General features: G+C 37.9%; 1 long non-coding RNA gene across 2 annotated transcripts in view; it reads left to right on the top strand.

Annotated features, from left to right (window-relative positions):
* Positions 1-21,552, top strand: part of LOC148126447 (uncharacterized) — an 81,040-nt gene that overhangs the window by 8,183 nt on the left and 51,305 nt on the right. The window contains exon 1 of one of the 2 annotated variants that reach the window (XR_015742635.1): positions 19,699-19,802. The exons of the other annotated variant lie outside the window; for it this stretch is intronic. This is a non-coding gene — a long non-coding RNA (uncharacterized LOC148126447). Of the gene's footprint in view, positions 1-19,698; positions 19,803-21,552 lie in introns of those variants that run through there. 2 annotated transcript variants of the gene reach the window in all.

Raw genomic sequence — 21,552 nt, 5'->3', positions numbered from 1 at the left:
AACATGAGGTCTCAATAATGCCTCTTGCTGGCTGTCATTTTTGTTTTTGAATTATGAACTGCAGATAGATGAAGCTTTATTACTCTGAAAATAGAGGCAGCAGAAGATATGGCCTGAAATGATAATGGTCGTGATTTTTGTTTTTCATCTTGAATGCCAGACAGATTTTTCAAAAAAATATGTTATTAAAGTCTCCCATCTTGCCTGAGAGAGAAATTGAGGGAGCAGCATTTGTTTTATTTGATTGAGAGGAGAGCACACTGAAGAAATTTTTCTAGGATTGGTTTTCCTTACAAATGAATGTACAAATGTATGTTGGAAGCAAACTTGTTCCTTTAGTAGCAGCAGCATCTTCAATAAAGGCACCCCGCAAAAAAAAAAAAATCAAAATGGAGGTTGTGATACAGGTAGTCTTCAACTTACAACCATTCATTAGTGACTCGACAATGTCTTGCTTAGCAATGGAAATTCTGTTCCAAGTTGTGGGATACATTGAGGACTACCTATAGATGATCAAAGCAAGACACAAGTTCAAAAGTGGTGTGGCTTTGATCCCACAGTTGTGGCTGGCATATTGATTTTTTTTTTTCTTCCCAATATGTCCCTGCCAGCAGCAAAACTACTGAGCTTTCAGCAGATTCCCAAAGAAGTTGTTTTTCTTCTATTCTGCAACCTTTCCATTCCTTTTACTTTGAAAAGACTGTAATATCTATTAGCAGGTTTGGCATCATTGAAAAATGCTGGTGACCTTCTACCGCTGCACCATAGAGAGCATTTTAACATACTGCAACTCTGTATGGTTTGCCAATTGCACAGTGGCAGATAGGAAAGCACTCTAGAGAGTTAACGTCATTGCCCAGAGGATCATTGGTTGCCCTCTCCCCTCTTTGGAAGAGCTTTATAGCTCCCGCTGCGGTAAGAAAGTTCAAAACATTCTCAAAGATCCATCTCATCCTGGGAACCCTTGTTTTGAACTAGTACCATCTGGCAGACGATACAGAATAATAAAAATAAGGACAAATAGCTGAAAAACAGCTTCTCTCCCAGGGCAGTAGCTCTTTTGAATTCTGCTGTATAGTGTAGTGTTGATGCGGTGTCGGGGGTTTTCAATTTAATGTGTGGAGTGTGAAGGATGTGTGTTTGTGTTTATTTTCATGGTCATGATGTGCACTGAAGATGCTGTTTGATTTCATTTTACGAGGTGCAATGACAATAAAGTAAACTAAACAAATTAGCTGCTTTGCAATGGTGTTTCTTCAAAAGAAGAGGAAAGAAAGAGGTGTCAAACCATCAAGAATTATTAAGGTTCTTTTGATATTATCTCAGTTGGATCACTTCTTGTTTGCCCATATCAAAAACATCCTCTCCATCACCCTGTACCCCATTATCTTATCTTCATGAAGTGCTGAACAAAGAAATATTTATGTATGAGTAAATACAGGAGCCGTGATAGCTCAGAGGTTAAAAGATGCTGAACTTGTCAGCTGGAAAGCTGACATCCTAGGTTTGATACCACACAACGGGGTGAGCTCCCATTACTTTCCCCAGCTCCTACCCACCTAGCAGTTTGAAAACATGCAAATGTGAGTTGATGAATAGGTATCACTTTGGTGGAAATGTAACAGTGTTCCATGCACCTTGGCATATAGTCATGCTGGATGGAAGTGTACTGCCTCACTCAGCACTGCCTCACTCAGCTAAGAAACTATCCCCTAGAGTTGGACAGAACCGGACAGGGGAAAACTTTACGTTTTTAAATACAGGAGTAAGGATGAAGTTATGTTACCAACCACCTTAATCCAAAACTTACCTTCCAGAATAGTGTTATCTATAATGACTGCTATTGAGCATATAGGCAATATTGCTTATTGGTAATTTTTATTAGCATGATAACTGAATCAATCTGGATTTTCTTTTTTAAAAAATTGATTGAAGTGGTTGGTTAAAGCACCAGTTAGTCTACAATAAAATTCTTAAAAAAAGAGAACAAAATAAAGCACCCAAACCCGCAGAATGGTGGAGTGAGTGGAACATACAAATATAGCAATGCTACTAGCATCGTGCAAATGTTGCTGTAGCTTTTAAAAGAAATAATAATTAAAGCAAGCCTTAAATTTCTATTTCCAAATTTACAATGATATCTTTCAGGCTGTTCAACGAACAGACCACAATTCTCCAGAGAACTAGCTTTTTTGAGGAAAGCGATTTTATATTTGAAACTGCCATTGAGTGTCACTCTCATTCCACTTGTTTCCACTGACTATTGATCTTCTTGCTGTTGTTATTATGGGATGTGACAGAGAAAAAGAAAATACCTCACAAAAAGCACCTTTCTTTGCTGTTTTGCTGCTCCACTTACTTTCTTAGATGTATTGATACATTGTTTTAGTGCTGGAAATTACACTGGGAGCTCATACAGGTTAAGAAGGCTTGTTTAAGCCACTTTTTGGCATCGAAAAGCATAGGATTCTAATTATGTATCAGATGAACTACACTACTACTTTTTTTTTCAAGAATAAGTCTTTAGGTCAGGGCTGTCAAACTCACAGCCCACAGGCCAGATGTGCCACATGCTGCCCACGCCCATGCCCAGTTTAGCGAAGGGTGGAAAGTCACAATACATCATGTGACGCCGCCATGATGACGCAAGTTTGACACCCCTGCTTTAGGCCTTATTTATTTATTTATTTATTTGTTTGTTTGTTTGTTTGTTTATGTCAAAAGCTTACAATACAGAAATAAGAATAAACATAAGTTTAAATATAAGAAATAGGAACTAATAATTGGGGACAATAGGACGAGGATGGTAGGCACGATTGTGCGCTTATGCACGGCCCTTACAGACCTCTTAGGAATGGGGTGAGGTTAGTTTGAGGGTAAAGGACTGGGGGTTTGAACAGGTAACAACAGAATCAGGTAGTGAGATACAAGCATTGATCACTCTGTTGCTGAAATCATACTTCCTGCAATGAAGTTTGGAGTGGTTTATAAGTTTATATCTGTTGTGTGCTCTTGTGTTGTGGTTAAAGCTGAAATATTCATTAACTGGTAAGACATTGTAACATATTATTTTATGTACTATGTTTAAGTCCCATCTTTGCCGGTGTAGTTCAAGTTTGTCTAAGCCTAGAATCTCAAGTCTGGTGGTGTAGGGTATTCTGTTGCGAACAGAGGAATGTAGTACTTTTCTGGTAAAATACTTCTGGACTCGCTCAATTGTATTTATTCTGATGTACAGTGCGGATTCCAGACAGCAGAGCTGAATTCAAGTATTGGTCTAGCAAAGGAGCTATGGCTCCTTCCTTCATTTCTTTTGTTTATTCTCAGAATAGGATTAATAATTATTGTTGCAAAGAAATACTGGATTGAACCTCTAAGTTCAGGGCTGGACAACTTGCAGGCAGCAAGCAATACATGATCCTCATAAACCACCCTCTGAATAATTAGCACCAGGGACTGAGATTAAGTTCTATTGCAGGAATTTTCAAACATTTTCAAGTCACAGAATCTGTTAAAGATAAAATCTGGTTTAAGGGGCAAAACTGCAGGATTCTGCAGAAGGCAGTAAAATTGGCAGTAAAATCAAGATTTCACTTGTTGGAATTTATTTATATAAAATTATATATTATTAAATGTATTTGAATTGCGCCAAAACACATGTGCAAAATTACTGTTTCAGAAAGTTGTTCCATTTAGGGGAGTATAAGTAGTAACTTGTTTATTGAGAATGTAACATTCATGTTTCTCTGATGCAAAAAGGAAAAATTGAATTTCCTAATTATTTGGGAGGCTAAACATTTTAACCAAACACATCAAAATTCTGCAACTGGGATGTGACTGCTTTTGTTTGGATAAATGTTCAGATTTGGAGCAATTGATATTACTATACAGTACTTGTAAGCAGATATCAATTTCTGTAGTTAGCTTATTCTTATTTTTTGTTGCTGCATGTGGAGAGGTGTCCCCCACCCTAGTGATACATGGCTGCAAATGGCATCAGGTCTTTTAGTGCTGGAATGGCAATTTCAGGGTGTTCTTTTAAAAGCTGCATTCAGAAATGCACAATTCCTGTATGTGGAAATGTTGCATGCAATGTCTGTACATTTTGCTGTATCCTTTAATAATTGCTTGATTGCTTGCCTGCCTACCTGCCTATCTATATATATCCATGCACCCATGCACCCATCCACACATCTGTCTGTCTATCTATCTATCTATCTATCTATCTATCTATCTATCTATCTATCCATCCCTCCATCGATCGATCCATCTATCTATCTATCTATCTATCGGCAGAAGGTCACCCAGGTGGCTTTCATAGCTAAGGGGGAACTTGAACTATTTTCTAGCCTGGTGCTTTAATGACTAGACCAAACTGACTCTCTGATGGTAATCTCCCTAATGGATAAATTAATGGTTGCAATAGAATGGTTTGGGATCTAATCAAATACTTTTATTGGAGGGGGAGCAGATTCCTTAATTAATACTTCTTAATATGCCTTAAGCACTCAGGGTTATTTATAAGAACATACTCAACATATGAAGTTGAACTGCATCCATTTTTACTTGGAAGTTTAAATCTAGCTAATGTACCTTGTAGTGAAACATTAATATTATTCAGAGAATTAGATATATTTTTCAAAAATATCACCATATGTGAGATCATTTAGAATAAGTCTCTTGCCTGGGAAAGCTGATAGCCTGATGTACACAGAGCATAATAACATAAAAATTATAAATTAATAGAATAAATTAATAAGAATAAAAAGCTTCATCTTAATGACATAAATTCTTCTGAACAATGACAGCTGTGCTTTACTGCATCTTAATATATATTTTTAAGTTCATTGCATGCCTTAGCATAATCATTTTGAAATAACATACAATTATGGGCAGCATCCTGCCCATACCCTTTTATCTTTCTTGGTGATTTCAATCTGCCTCATATTGACTAGACCCTAAATGAATGTACAACTGAAACCATACACACAACCTTCTACAATGCTGTTACAAATCTGGGACTGGAACAACTAGTAACCAACAACACTAGACTAAACAACTGCCTCGATCTCATCTTCTGCAATAGTTTGAATTTAATTTATGGAATACAAACTAAAGAACCCTTTTCCAGCAGTGACCACAATATGATTGACTTTTGTCTCAACATACGTCCACACAAAAACCACCACAATGACGTAATCCCCAATTATAACTTCAAAAAAGGCAACTATGATCTTATAGACAACAATCTCTCATCCCTTGATTGGCAATCTCTATTCACTGGATGCAATACTGTTGAAGACCATTACAACATATTTTTACTTGAAGTCAAAAGAGTCATCAAACAATATGTACCAACAACAACTCCCAAAACAAAACAAAAAAACAGATTGCCCATAACAATAAGGAAACTTCAATCCAAAAAGAGATCACTCTGGCGGAAAAACAAATCTGGTCACGTTGCCAATTTCAAAAGCCGATACAAAAATTAAAGACCGAATGCACCAATTATCACATTAAACAAGAGGAAAACCTTCTAAGCACCAATTCCACCAGTGCTTTTTACAATTTTGTAAACAACAAACTAAAAGATTCAAGGTCCACCCCACCCCTGATAGGACCTAATGGTAAAGACTGCAATGACGACACCATTAAAGCCAACATCTTTAACACATTTTTTGGCTCAGTATTTGTAAACAGCAATGGATCATGCCCAGTATTTCCTAGCCGAACCACAGATAACTACAATGATCTAATACATATCGATTTTACAGAAGACAATGTTGAAAAAGCACTTCGCAATCTAAAACCATCTCTATCTATTGGACCGGATGGAATATGTGCCTACTTCTTAAAAAAGCTACCCACTACCATAGCCAAACCTCTAAGCATAATCTTTGAAAAATCATTCAGGACCAGTTCCTTACCTAACCTATGGTCACAAGCCACGGTCATCCCCATCTTCAAAAAGGGAGACCCCAGCCTAGTTGAAAATTACAGACCAATCTCCTTATGCTGCGTCACCTGTAAAGTCATGGAATCAATTATTAACCAATCCATCATCCTCCACTTAGAGACAAACAACCTACTCTCCAATAAACAATTTGGTTTCAGAAAAAAACTATCCTGTAATCTGCAACTCTTCCACTGCAAAAACATATGGACTACAAAACTTGATCAGGGCAAAACAATAGATGCAATCTACATAGACTTCTGTAAAGCCTTTGATTCAGTGGTACACGACAAACTACTACTAAAAATAAAATCCTATGGTATCTCTGGACAACTGCATAACTGGATAGAAGCATTCCTGTCAAACAGACAACAAATGGTCAAAATTGGGAGCGTCCTATCAAATTCTGTACCTGTCAATAGTGGTGTCCCCCAAGGCAGTGTTCTAGGACCAACTCTCTTCATACTCTACATAATTGACCTCTGTGATCATATTAAGAGCAACTGCGTTCTTTTCGCTGATGATGTAAAGCTGCTCAATACCACAGACAATACTGCTACCCTTCAAAAAGATCTTGACTATGTACCAGAATGGTCAAACAAATGGCAACTTCAAATCTCAACAAATAAATGCTCTGTCTTACATATTGGCAAAAAAATCAGAAAATAAAATACAAGCTGAATAGTCAAGATCTTGTTGATGATCCAAGCTCTGTAAAGGACCTTGGAATACTCACCTCTAATGATCTAAGTGCTAGAGCCCACTGCAACTACATAGCCAAAAGGCATTAAGAGTTGTTAACCTAATCCTACGTAGCTTTTTCTCTGGTAATATCACACTACTAACTAGAGCATACAAAACATTTGCTAGACCAATACTCGAATACAGCTCATCAGTCTGGAACCCACATTATGTATCTGATATTAGCACAATTGAGAAAGTCCAGAAATATTTCACAAGAAGAGTTCTCCACTCCTCTACTCGTTGTAGAATACCTTATGCCACCAGACTTGAAATTCTAGAACTAGAAAACCTTGAATTACGCCGTCTTTGGTCTGATTTAAGCATGGTATATAAAATCATACATTGCAATGTCCTACCTGTCAATGAATACTTCAGCTTCAACCATAACAACACAAGAGCACACAACAGATACAAACTCAAGGTTAACCGCACCAAGCTTGATTGCAGGAAATACGACTTCAGCAACAGAGTGATCAATGTCTGGAATACTCTACCCGACTCTGTAGTTTCTTCCCCAAACCCCAAAAACTTTAACCTTAGACTGTCTACTATTGACCTCACCCCTTTCCTAAGAGGTCTCTATGGGGCGTGCATAAGCGCACCAACGTGCCTACGGTCCCTGTCCTATTGTTTCTTTTATTTTTCTTTTATTTTTCTTATATGTACCCATTTCATGTATTCATAACTATGTATACACTTATACTTATTATCTTGTAAACAATTGACAAATCAAGTAAAATAAAAAAAAATAAAAAAAAATAATAAAAACAATTCATATTTGTCATAGTGATACCCTCTATATGTGTTGATTCATTATGATTAGGAAATAAAACTGGCAGGACTTATTGTATATATAGAATATACCACAGTTGTGAGCATATATTGTACAGTATCCTGAGATTCCCAGTTGTTTAACTTCTAAGCTGACTATGAAAATTTCAATTTCTGCAGTTTACACAAAAGAGCAACCATCTGGATTACAAGTGGGTTACCTTATCAGCTGTCTTTGGTCCAGAGAAATTTTGCCAATTAGTGTCCACCTTTTAGCCAGCGTGTCTTTCTGTTCCCACAGAAATGTCAGTCTGCCACAATTCCTCACCGGAAATCCCCTCTGCCTCTAATTTCAATTTCATATCTGTCCACTTGCTCTTCTACTCATCACTGTTGTTTCTGTTTCTTCCTATGCTTATTTACAGAATACACTGCACCCTATGTGGCTCTCCTCCTTTCCTTAAGTCTACAGATATGATTTAAGACAAAAGCTCCAAAACAACAGAACAATAAGCTATCATCATTGCAGAGTACAAAGACCTAGCTTGAAGCAGCAATGGGGCAATACCTATAAGCAGATAACACAACTGGATTTTTTTTTTTGAACGTCTTGTAGGTGCATTCATAACAGATCTATTATTATGGGTGGGGCCAGTTCCAAAAAAAATCAAGTACCCAGAAAGCAAAATGTGAGTTCCTTTTCTTCAACATATCTAGCTATCCGGCTGTTCTCTACAAACCTAGATTACTTGTATCTCTTTTTTGGACAAAGAGACATAATTTCAAACAAAGTTCTAGACTGCAGCAGCCAGGGATGGCCACATGGTTTGTCCCCAAAAATCAAGTAGCTGATTGCAATAAGGGTGATTTATATTTATATTATTTATATTTATTTATCTTATTTCTTAACTGCCATCTGCCTTCAACTCAGTGCCATCTCCCTGACATCATAATTCCATCGTTTTTTTAATGGACATCACAGACTCCATCTTGACTTTTTTGATCATATCCTGCAGTCCAGTGGTGGGATTCAAATTGTTTTACCACCGGTTTGGTAGGCGTGGCTTGGTGCGTGTGCTTTGCCTAAGCCAGTGTGCAGTTTTCCCCATACCAGCTGAGATCTGCAGTGCCAATCAGCTGAGAGGATAAAAAAGAGAAAAGCTCAGGGATGGGTAGGAGGGCCTATCCTGTGCTTTTCTCTTCTTTTTCCTCTCAGCTGATTGTCCAAGGATTTTTTTCCCTCCACTTAGCTGATTGTTGGCTTTATTTTTTTTTTACTACCAGTTCAGCCAAACTGGTCTGAACCAGTAGCATACCACCACTGCTAGCAGTGACTCTTCAATATTATTTTCCAAGGATGCCTAGAGTAATTACACCAGTTATAATGTCATTATTGGAAATAAATAATAGCAGAATGAGACATGTTGCTTGGCAAAATAATTTACTTCTCTCTGAATAAAATATTTTTTAAAATAATCAAAGTTATGACATGTTCCAAAGCTTGGTAGAAAAGCAGAGACATTAATGGCTAGAAGCCCATTATTCCATGCTCATAATTTGTAGGCTCCTTTAGAAGATTAACTGTGTGGGCTTGAAGGTTGCTGTTTTCTCTTTGTTTCATCCTTTTTTTTTAAATAAAATCTGCATAACCTGATATATTCCTGCAGTAGGCGGCATGAGGGTTAATTATTAGTATCCATAAAAGATTCAGAATCTGCCAGGAAAAGCTGCGGCAGATGGATAAATTATTATTAATACTAGTCTCACTAGAATGGAAGTCTGAGTGTTTTTGCGGAATGCAGCACCAGGCAGAATTTTCCATATGTTGTGATTTGATTGAACATTTAATCTGCCTCTTCTCTTTAGCATCTTTAACCTCTTCTGAAAAAGAAGAAAAATTACTTGGAATGCATATGAGAATTTAGCCATCTCTGTCCCTTAACTGAAGTCTGTAAAGCATTTAAAGTATAGGCTTGTCCTGAAATAATTCGGCAACTAGTCAAAAATGACTATTTCAGCTCTAAAACAGGGGTGTCAAATTCAAGGCCTGCAGGCCAGATTTGGCCCGAGGGATGCTTAAATCTGGCCCATGGGGCTGGCCTGGAACTATCAAATGACCAGCCTGCGGTGCCTCTGCCAGCCAATACAGACTACATGTGCCCCCCCCAGGCCCACTTTTGGCCTCCCTGGCCAAAAATGGGCCATGCAGAGACCTCCTTAAGTGCTGCAAGAGGCATCCACCCCATCTCCCCCTGCCAGCCCACAGAGAACTAGAATGCTGATCTAGCCCTCGAAGAAATCTAGCCCTCGAAGTTTGACACCCCTGCTCTAAAACAAGTCCTTTTTATGCATGGTAGGTGTAATTAAAAATTGCAGGTAGTCCTCAATTTGCAGTCAGTTTCCAGACTTTCTGTTGCTAAGTGATGCAGTTCTAAAGCAAGATATCATACAACTGTATCACCTAGTGATGTCAGTGCCATTAGTCCCCCAAAATGTGGGTTATTAAGCAAGTACCTACCCAGGCAAGTCGGTGCTCCATCACTGGAGGTTTCTAAGAAATTGGACTGGAATTGTATAGGTTTTCCTGCTTGTGCATGGGATTGGACTAGAAGACCTCCAAAGCCCTTTTCAACCTGATACTCTGTAATCTGTACCCGACATTCTGTGTTCTGTGTTCACATTCTATATTCTAAGAAGGTGGAGACCACCTGGGGCAGTGAAGCGTAGGGCAGCAGTAGGCCAAAAGAGCATAGATATGGGCAGGTGGAGATGGTTAAAGGGCCTCTGCAGTTATAAGGGTACATTTTGATCATGTGATTACAGAATCACAGAAATGGCTTTTGTTCAATATTATAATTAAGGTTATTCATCCAGCACTACCATAAATTAGAACACTTGCTGAGTTAAAGCTTGTAAGTCAAGGTATACCTGTACAATTAGAAAGATAAAAACATAAAAGGATAAAAAAAATAAGAATACGGTAAGAATATATAAATGATTTTATCACAAATATAAACAATTTTAGTATTTTTTCATCTTCCTTAAAATAAAACAAATGATTTCTTCTCCCCATATCCAATCTCTTTTTTATAAACAAATCCTAAAAGCTTTGTCATTTCAGTTCTGAAGTTAGCAAAAAGGTTACCAGAGATATCAACAAATCTATTTTAACCTTGATCAAATCAACTTTATATTCCTTCCTTTTACTTAGAACAATCTCAATCTCTTTAGTCTCTTCAAATAATATCCTAGAATTTGATTTCATTTTTCCCCTTTCCCTTCTTATAAAATTCTTCAAAAATTCAACACTTCTTTCATAAATCCAAATTAGGAAAATTATCTAGGTCACTTCCTTGGTTTTTATTAACATAACCCTTTTAACTATTAAGATATCAGTCAATTCCCTTTGTATGTTTGTTTGTTTGTTTGTTTGTTTATTTATTTATTTTGTCAATTGCTTACAAGATAACAGGTATAAGTAAAAACATAGTTATGAGTACATGGATACATAGAAGAAAAAAAATAAAAAAGAAACAATAGGACAGGGATGGTAGGCACATTGTTGCGCTTATGCATGCCCCCTACAGACCTCTTAGGAAAGGGGTGAGGTCAATAGTAGACAGTCTAAGGCTAAAGTTTTTGTCGTTTGGGGAAGAAACTACAGTGTCAGGTAGAGTATTCCAGACATTGACCACTCTGTTGCTGAAGTTGTATTTCCTAAAAATTTGGTGCGATTAACCTTGAGTTTGTATTTATTGTTTGCTCTTGTGTTGTTATGGTTGAAGCTGAAGTGTTCATTGACCGGTAGGACATTGTAATGTATGATTTTATATACTATACTTAGATCAGACCGAAGACGGCATAGTTCTAGGTTTTCTAGGTCTAGAATTTAAAGTCTGGTGGCTTAAGGTATTCTGCAATGAGTAGAGGAGTGGAGAACTCTTCTTGTGAAATATTTCTGGACTTTCTCAACTGTGTTAATATCAGATACATAATGTGGGTTCCAGACTGATGAGCTGCATTCAAGTATTGGTCTAGCAAATGTTTTGTATGCTCTAGTTAGTAGTGTGATATTACCAGAGAAAAAGATATGTAAGATTAGGTTAACAATTCTTAATGCCTTTTTGGCTATGGAGTTACAGTGGGCTCTAGCACTTAGGTCATTTGAGATGAGTACTCCAAGATCCTTGACAGAATTTGGATAATCATCAAGGTCTTGACTATTCTCTGATTTTTTTTGCCAATATGTAGGACAGAGCATTTATTTGTTGAGTTGCCATTTTTTTGACCATTCTGATACATAGTCAAGGTCTTTTTTAAGGGTAGCAGTATTGTCTGTGGTGTTGAATAGCTCTACATTATCAGCAAAGAGAACGCAATTGCTCTTAATGTGATCACAGAGGTCATTTATGTAGCACATGAAGAGAGTTGGTCCTAGAACACTGCCTTGGGGGACACCACTGTTGACAGGTACAGAATTTGATAGGACACTCCCAATTTTGACCATTTGTTGTGTGTTTGACAGGAATGCTTCTATCTAGTTATGCAGGTATCCAGAGACACCGTAAGATTTTATTTTTAGGAGTAGTTTGTCATGTACCACTGAATCAAAGGCTTTACAGAAGTCTATGTAGATTGTGTCTATTGCTTTGCCCTGATCGAGTTGTGTAGTCCATATGTTTTTGCAGTGTAAGAGTTGCAGATTTCATGATAGTTTTTTTTCCTGAAACCAAATTGTTTATTAGAGAGTAGGTTGTTTGCTTCTAAGTGGAGGATGATGGATTGGTTAATAATTGATTCCATGACTTTACAGGTGACGCAGCATAAGGAGATTGGTCTGTAATTTTCAACTAGGCTGGGGTCTCCCTTTTTGAAGATGGGGATGACCATGGCTTGTGACCACAGTTTTGGCAAGGAGCTGGTCCTGAATGATTTTTCAAAAATTATGCTTAGAGGTTCTGCTATGGCACTGGATAGCTTTTTAAAGAAGTAGGCACATATTCCATCCAGTCCAATAGATAGAGATGGTTTTAGATTGCGTAGTGCTTTTTCAACATAAAATCGATATGTATTGTAGTTGTCTGTGGTTCAACTAGGAAATACTAGGAAATACTAGGAAATACTGGGCATGATCCATTGCTGTTTACAAATACTGAGCCAAAGAATGTGTTAAAGAGGTTGGCTTTAATAGTGTTGTCATTGCAGTCTTTACCATTAGATCCTTTCAGGGATGGGATGGACCTTGAGTCTTTTAGTTTGTTGTTTACAAATTGTAAAAAGTGTAGGTGGAATTGGTGCGTAGAAGGTTTTCTTCTTGTTTAATGTGATAATTGGTGCATTCAGTCTTTATCTGGTGGCATAAATTTTTGTATCTGCTTTTGAAGTTGGCAACGTGACCAGATTTGTTTTTCCACCAAAGTGATTTATTTTTGGATTGAAGCTTTCTTATGGTTATGGGTAATTTGTTTTTTCTGGTTTTGGGAGTTGTTATTGGTACATATAGTTTGACGACTCTTTTGACTTCAAGTAAAAATATATTGTAATGGTCTTCTATAGTATTGCATCCAGTGAATAGATATTGCCAATCAAGGGATGAGAGATCGTTGTTTATAAGATCATAGTTGCCTTTTTTGAAGTTATAATTGGGGATTCCGTTGTTGTGATGATTTTTGTGTGGCCGTACATTGAGACAAAAGTCAATCATGTTGTGGTTACTGTTGGTAAAGGGTTCTTTGATGTGTATTCCATAAATTGAATTCAAACTATTGCAGAAGATGAGATCGAGGCAGTTGTTAAGTCTAGTGTTATTGGTTACTAGTTGTTCTAGTTCCATATTTGTTACTGCATTGTAGAAGGTTGCATGTGTGGGTTCAGTTGTATGTTTGTTAAGGGTCCAGTTAATATGAGGTAGATTGAATTCACCAAGAAAGATCAAAATGTGTGGACAGGATGCTGCCCATGTTAGTGGTGTATTTAGCTTGTTTGCATGTTCAATGTCATAATCAGGGGCTCTGTAACATAGTAAGAACCAAAATGTGATATTTCAGGACAGTTCACAGTTGATGGTCTCAGGAATAGCAAGCTCCTGAGTAACTTGGGTAATCTTGGATGGGTAACTTGCATGTCTGGTATAGCAACTTTTTCCTATTCATATCCTACATTCCTTGCAATCTGACATTTTAAAATCTACTTTCAGATCCATCACAATATTATCAGATTAAGATAAACACAATCTATGTTTAGAGACAGACACACTTAAAATGAGTTTCTGAATCCATTGTTCAATAATATCCTTCAATATGGCCAGTGTTTAAATAGTTGGCTTCATTCTGTATTACCAAGTCAAATTTAAGTGTTTTCCTTTGATTGTAATTTTTAGTCCTTTAAGCACACTGGGCTCTGCAGGATTCTCTTGCTTTATTCAGAGAAACAAAACTATTTTTATTATGCATCAAGCTCTTCCGCACTTTGGGACAGACAAGTTGCATGGAGATATATGTAGAAAATGAATTGCTTGAAAGATGGGCGGCTGTGTAAGTGTTTTAAATAAATAAATGTGTGGTTTGTCACACAATGCCCTAAAACCACTTTCATCAGTCTGACCCTCCTTCTATCCATCCACGAATACTGGTGGAAACACTGATAAAACTGGATAAGGCAAAAACCATGTATGAAATTAAGGACAATCCATAGTTGTGGATCTTAAAACTCAGCCACTCAACCTCCTTACTTCACTCTGAGATGGCTTCTTACCAACTCCCAAACACATGTCCTCACCTTGGCATTTCCATCACCACCATCTGCTGCTGAGGGTGGCTGAACCTGGATTAAAAGGAATCAAAGCAATTATAAAAACCTGTGCCATCCCTTCTCTATGTGGACTTCCTGATTTGCATGGGGAAAAATGCTGAGGTCGTTCTGCAGAGCTTCAATTGACCTGCTGTAAAGCAGACTCTTTCCAGAACAGCTATAGGATTCCATGCTTCCATGTCCACTTCTGGTTTGGCTGCAAGAGAAAATAGAACTTTGCCAGCAACCAACATTTTCATGTGTTTTTAGGCTTGGAAAGTGCAGCGACCTCACAGAAGGCATTCATGAGATTTCTACACTTCTGTCCCAATTTTGCTCTGTTGGCAAAAGTTCTCTTTCTCTCTGTGTGTGAAACCTTTTTGTTTGTCAGGTGATTGGTAAAATAGTAAAATGGTGGACTTCTAGATTTATGTATTGAAAAAAACAGAGGGGAAAAATTAGGTATGGGGGTGGGGGGGAATTCAAAACTTAAATAAACATTTCTGATGGGTTTCAAACCCGGAACCTTCACTATGGTGAGTTAAAATCATGTGCTCTTTCAGCTCTTCTGTGCGGGAAAATATAGGAGCTTTTATGTTGCATGGTAAGCCTCATTGGCTCAGCTGAAGGAGGTGGTCATTCCCCTGCAGAGTGAATTGCCGACATTAGTCTAAAATCTATTGAAGCATTCTAGCACAAACATACAGAATCTTGGGAGGCAATTTAGCAGAGAAAGATGTACTTCTGGACTGGAGCAGAAAAATGTGTGCTGAGGTCACTTTGAAGGTAAATAGGAGATTGATAGATGACAATACGGGTAGTCCTCAACTTATGACCACAATTGAGCCCAACTTTTCTGTTGTTAAGTGAGTTTTGCCTGATTTTACAACTTTTCTTGCTGCAGTTGTTAAGCAAACCACTGCAGTTGATAGGTTACTAACCTGATTGTTAAGTGACTCCAGCTTCCCCATTGACTCTGCTTGTCAGGAGGTTGCAAAAAGTGATCACATGATCTTGGGATGCAGCAAAGTTCATAAATATGAACCAGTTGCCAAGCATCTGAATTTTGATCACCAATTATGGGTATGCTGCAAAAACTATGAAAAACGCCCGTAAGTCACATTTTTCAGTGCCATTTGAACAGTCACTAAATGAACGGTTATAAGTCAAGGACTGCCTCCATTTCTCCACTCCAGAGTTACAAGGCAGTCCATTTTCTATTTCTGCAAAAATTGCTCATTTTTTTCATGTGTTTCTTATTGCTAATTCCTCCCTTGTGGCAATTCCTGCTATACTTCAATGACAATTTTGGTTCAAAGTCCCAAAGTTTTGGAATATATGTGTGAAGTGTGTATAAATGTAGAAGAATACATACAATTGGTGAAAGGGACTCTCCAAAATAGAAGATGAAGCATTAGAAGATTCAAACGTCAACAATTCAGACAACCTGCTAATTCTTGACTTCACATCTTATTTGAATATGGCAAGAATATTTTTGCCTCTTTGAAGGCTAATAAACTTAGCAGACTATAAGACTGTATTGATCAAAGCTTTCCTTTGATTATCACATGCATCTGAGAGTAATTGATGTAAGCTGTCCTTTGTCAAATGGCAGAGCGTTAAAAAGAATTAGATTTGGATAAAGAGACCACAAATGCTTACAACAATACTTGCAACCATTTTAAGATGCTATCAGAGCATGCAGCAGGACTGACATAAGAAAAAATACAATGGTTGAAATTCACTCAGAACATCCCCATATCAACTATTGTGTGCGAATGAATATAGACGCACACTTTAAAAAATGTGGGATGGAAAATGGGCAAGCAAGAAAAATTGGCTCATGTTTTACCCAAAGGCTTAATTTTTATGTTAGGAGTGCCTTGAATAGTAATTTGAAACTTACAGGTAAGAAGCTTTGTTTTTAGTTTGTGATGAAAAAGCAACTGCACTGAGCAGAATCATTATTTGCATTACAAATGCCTCACTATGGTGTAAGCATAAATGATCAGATGGATAGCTTTAGAATTGTGTTCAACCACAATTATAAATAAGCTGTTTTCCTGTTGTATGAAAACCCCTTCTCCACATGCTATTTCTACTTTGAGAAGAATGTAGAATACGGAATAACAGTTGGAAGGGACCTTGGAGCTCTCTTAGTCCAACCTCTGTTCAAACAGGAAATCCTACCCCATTTCAGACAAATGTTTATCCAATCTCTTCTTAAAAACCTCCAGTGTTGGATCATTCAGAACTTCTGGAGGCAAGTGATTAATTGTTCTCATTGTCGGGAAATTTCTCTTTAGTTCTAGTTTGGATTTCTCCTTGATAAGTTACTTCTTGTCTTTTCTTCAGGTGCTTCAGCAGAATAGACTGTTCCCCCCTCTTCTTTGTGATAGACTCTCAAATATTGGAAGATTGTTATCAGCAGGTGTTCAGAATCAACGTATTATTTTCCTTGTTGAGTCACAACTGTTTCAACGCAGAGTAAGAGGTCTGAAATTTGAATAATGGCCATGTATTAGATTGCTGTATTCTAAAGGTAGCTAGAGATGTTTAAGCTGGAAGTTTTATTATTGGCCCTTTAATTCACAGGACATAAAAAGGAGACATTTCTTCTCTCTGATGGGACACAAATTGGATTTATTCTGCTGAAGTACCTCAGATCATTGCCATCTGATTAATTGCAGTTGCTGAAATGCATTCAGATCCCTACTGATATAGTAAATCCTTCTCAAACTTGGTACACAATCCTTCTAAAGCATTTTTATCAGTTCCTTTCGGGCTAAATAATCATGTTTTGTTTAGAAATGCATAGAAAGTTAGATGTACGACAGGGTGGAGCATTTATATCAAATAAGCTCCCTGAAGGTTAACAACAAAATTAGAAATCACTATTTGCTGAGGACTGCTTGGGTGTTCTTGGCTGCCAGTTTGAGAATATTTCAAAAATTTTCATTTTCCAGTTTTCAGAGAAAACTGTATTTGTCATTAAGCATGTTCCATACAAAATGATGTCTAGAGGATTTTTTTTCGTATACCAAAAAAAAACAAAAACACATTTTAATCAAGTCAGACCTCTTTCTTTGACAAACAAAGCATCTGTTTCCAGACCATAGACACATAAATCATTCTGGATCTAGCAGCAGAGGTGGTATTCAGCAGGTTCCGACCAGTTCTGGAGAACCAGTAGTGGAAATTTTGAGTAGTTCGGAGAACCGGCAAATATCACCTCTGACTGGTCCTGCTCCAATCTATTCTCTGCCTCCCGAGTCCCAGCTGTTTGGCTGGCTCCTCTTTGGTTGCCCTGCACAGGAGAACAGAGCTGGAAAGCAGGTTAGTGGGGTGGGGAGGGAATGGGATTTTGCACTATCCTTCCTCTGCCATGCCACCAAGCCACGCCCAGAGAACCAGTAGGAATTTTTTTTGAATCCCACCACTTTCTAGCAGCATGTGCTAATTTGAATCTCTCTGCATCAATTTGTATTGCAGGGCCTAGAATTTCCAACACAATGAACTTTTTTTTGTAAGGGTTGCATTTCCAATACATCTGATGGATAACAGTTAGGGACAAACTATAGGGATAAACAAGGAACATCAAAATGAACAAGATAGCAGATGGACCCTTTTGTGCATGCATGAATATTGCAGGCATGTGCACAAGAGGCAAAACTTGCATTGTGATGATTCTTCCATTATCATGTTAACTTCGATCAAATAAACCAACTATATTCCATCTCTTTGATTTTAACAGTCTTGATCTTTAATCTCTTCAAATTATATATCAAACTTGATTTATTTTCATTTTGTCTTAGTTCTTTCCAAAAGTACCTTCAAAACTAACATATCTCACTGTAAATCCAAAATAAATAAATTATCCAGGTCACTCTTTTACTTTGTTATTTGTATATCCCTTTTAATTATGAAGAATTAACTAATGATTAGTTTACTGAGTAATGATGTTCCTTTCAAATCCAGATTCCAATTTGTTTAAGAAAAAAATTAATGCAAAACCATTTTTCTTCTGTATGAGAATTGAAGCAGATTTTTTTTACCAACTTTTTTTTTTGAAAGATTCAATTTCCCAAGAACTAAAAATGGACTTCCTATCGGGCTATTTTGGAATACCTTACTGTTATCTGTTTCAGATGTTAAAGGTTATGATTTAATACCTGCAGTATGGATCCTAAATCAGCATATGTTAATCATTTTAGTATTTGTTCTTTGTCCTTGGTGTGTTTCCTGTTGAGTAAAAATAAATAATTACAAAGTGGGAGATGTTTTGGAGAAAAATGTCAACCCATATTATACATTGTTAAAATTCATTGTTAAAAGTCTATCTGGCATGATGTTTATGAAATGGAGAATATTTATTCTAGGTCAGACATGCCCAACCCATGGTGCATGGGCAGGGGTGGGATGCTACCGGTTTGGCCCAGTTCTATAGAACCGGTAGCTCTGTAGAACAGCTGACACTGAACTGGTTCGCTTCAATGACCTTCTGGTCATCTGTTTGGCCCATCCGCCTGTCTGGGCTCTTGGCTGTTCTTTATTTCCTGCTTTTTCAACCTCAACTGCTTTTCATGGCACAGCTAAGGTTGAAAATGCAGGAGAGAAGAGGATTTTCAAGTGCTGCGCACCCATGCACAGTGTTTGTCAGCTGTCTGGGCAGCACAGCTGATGATTTTTCACAAATGTTCCACACAAGCATGCAAAACACACTCTCATCGAACCGGTTGTAACACTGGCTGAATCCTACCATATGCAACCCTGGACAACTAGTAATGTGGCCCCTCTTCGCCACTGAGCCACCACAGTCTATCTATATACTATAATTTTGATAAGGAAATTCTACTATACAGGGAGTCCTTGACTTACAACCATTCATTTAGTGACCACTCAAAGTTACAGTAGCACTGAAAAAAGTGACTGTTTGTTCACACGAATCCTCAGGGTCACCTGATCAAAATTTGGAGGCTTGGCAACTGGCTCATATTTAATGACGGTTGCAGTGTATCACCTTTTGCAACCTTCTGACAAGCAAAGTCAATGTGGAAGCCAGATTCACTTAACAGCCATGGGACTAATTTAACAACTGCAATGATTCACTTAACCATTGTGGCAAGAAAGGTTGCAAAATGGGGCAAACATCACTTAATAACTGTCTCACTTAGCAACAAAAACATTTGAGCTCAATTGTGGCCGTACGTCAAGGGCTACCTGCATGTCCACTGTCTGCTTGCTCAAGAGTCACATCTAAGGATACTTTCCCTGAAGAAATTATGTTTGAAGACAGGATAGATTTTTCTTTTACCTTCACATAAGACTGCATGAATATAAACAACAATTATGAACAACGAATAAAGACTCCCTTAAACAATGCAGAAAGACTTAATGATACAATATGCCACAAATAGGGTTCTTTTGTAATTGCAGTACACATCTTGCCAGGAGGCAGAAAACTGTAGTCTCCATAACTGAAGAACTTGACAACTCAAGATACTACACTAAACAAGTCATTTCATCCTGGCAATAAATGGAAAAGGTGGGTGTTTGTTTAGGTTTAGGCAATCCCATAATGATTTTAACACTCAACCAAGTACTTTGCCAAGACAAGCAGTTGGAGGCCAAGTCTGTAGTGAACTCTCATCTCAGACTGGACAAAAATGATATCCAATATTCCATCTTCTCCTGGTGCCAAAATTCAGGACGTGCAAACAGCATAGCGGCAAATGGTGTTCTTTTGTTCAGAGAGCCATTTTATAAGGAAAGATCTTGCATAAGAAATTCAGACAAGAAAGGAAGAGGTGTGAGAGGTTTGTGAACAGATTGAGTAATGGGCACATGGAGGAGATGGGGGAGTCTTTGGTTTTCTCTGGGCTTAGTTGTTTTCTTGCACGCATTTCATTATCCAAACTAGGTAACATCATCAGTACTACCTTAGTAAAGAGTACAGGCAGGAGTGGGCTGCTGGGGTTCACAGGGGTTCTGGAGAGCCCCTAGCTAAGATTCTGTGCAGTTCACAGAATCCCCAAATCCCATGCCTGGCTGGCCCTGCCCACTCGCCCTTCCCATGCCAGGAGTCTCCACATGACACATTTTGGATGCAGGTAAGTGCAGGGTACACGTGGAAGCTTGGGAGGGTAAACGGGCCTCCAAGAAGATCAGGAAGGCTAGAAAGAGGCTGGTTTCCAGCTTTCAGAGAGCCTCTGGAGCCCATGGAGGCCATTTTTGCCCTCCTGGAGGCTTGAGAAAAGCTTCTGGAGCCCAGGTAGGACAAAAACGCCTCCCCACCATGGTGCAAGAGGCCGACTAGGCCGCACCCACCATGACCACGCCCACCCAGGAACCGGGCAGAGAACCTTTTGTTAAAATTTTTGATGCCCACCCTTGAGTATAGGTAATCTTCAACTTACAACAGTTCATTTAGTGGCTATTTGAAGTTACAATGGCACTGAAAAAAGTGACTATTGAATACTGTTCAACTGTGTGGAATCCTTACCACATATCGGACCTCAATACAATCGAGCGAGTTCAGAAGTAGTGTTGCACTCTATCTATAATAGAATATCATATGCTACTAGGCTTGAAATTCTTGGCTTGGATAGCTTAAAACGGCAATGCTTGTGGTCAGACTTAGCTATTGCATACAAAATTGATTATAGAAATGTTTTACCTGTAAATGACATTTTTAGCTTTAATCATACTAAATGTGTATGAACAGCAACTTTAAACTTTATGTGAACAGTTCTAAACTCAATTGTAAAAAAAAAAAATTTTTTTTGTAAGGGAGTTTAGAATAGAATGACAGAGTTGGATGATCTTCTAATCCAGCCCAGGCAGGAAACCCTACACCAGTTCAGACAAATGATTGCCTAATCTCTTGAAAAGTTCCAGCGTTGGAACATTCACAACTTCTGGAGTCTAGTTGTTAAAGTCTGGAATATTTTACCTGATTCAGTTATCTCAGCCTTTAGCTACACAATTTTAATTCCAGCTTAACTTCCATAGACCCCTCCCCATATATAAGTGATCCCTAAGGTGGGGGGGGTTGGTTGTGTAAGGGCATTAACATGGCTATTCTTCCTCTCACATTTAATTTCTTTTTTCTTTCTCCTGTTTATTTGAATTCATAATTTTCATTTGATGAATAACACTAAAATAATTACATAAATGAAAACAATTGCGATGGGGTTTCTTCTATTTTAAGTGTGACTTTTGGTTCCTGATTTGGCTATTTTATTTGTTTGATTTGAGGGGTAGAGCAAAATTGTGATAGATTAATGGAGTAAGGT

The sequence above is a fragment of the Pseudonaja textilis genome, chromosome 3 (assembly GCF_049901715.1).
Source record: "Pseudonaja textilis isolate UNSWEBS1 chromosome 3, rPseTex1.2, whole genome shotgun sequence".
Taxonomy (NCBI): Eukaryota; Metazoa; Chordata; class Lepidosauria; order Squamata; family Elapidae; genus Pseudonaja; species Pseudonaja textilis.
Note: the sequence above shows the minus strand (reverse complement) of the source record. Positions and strands in the feature narration are given on the sequence as shown.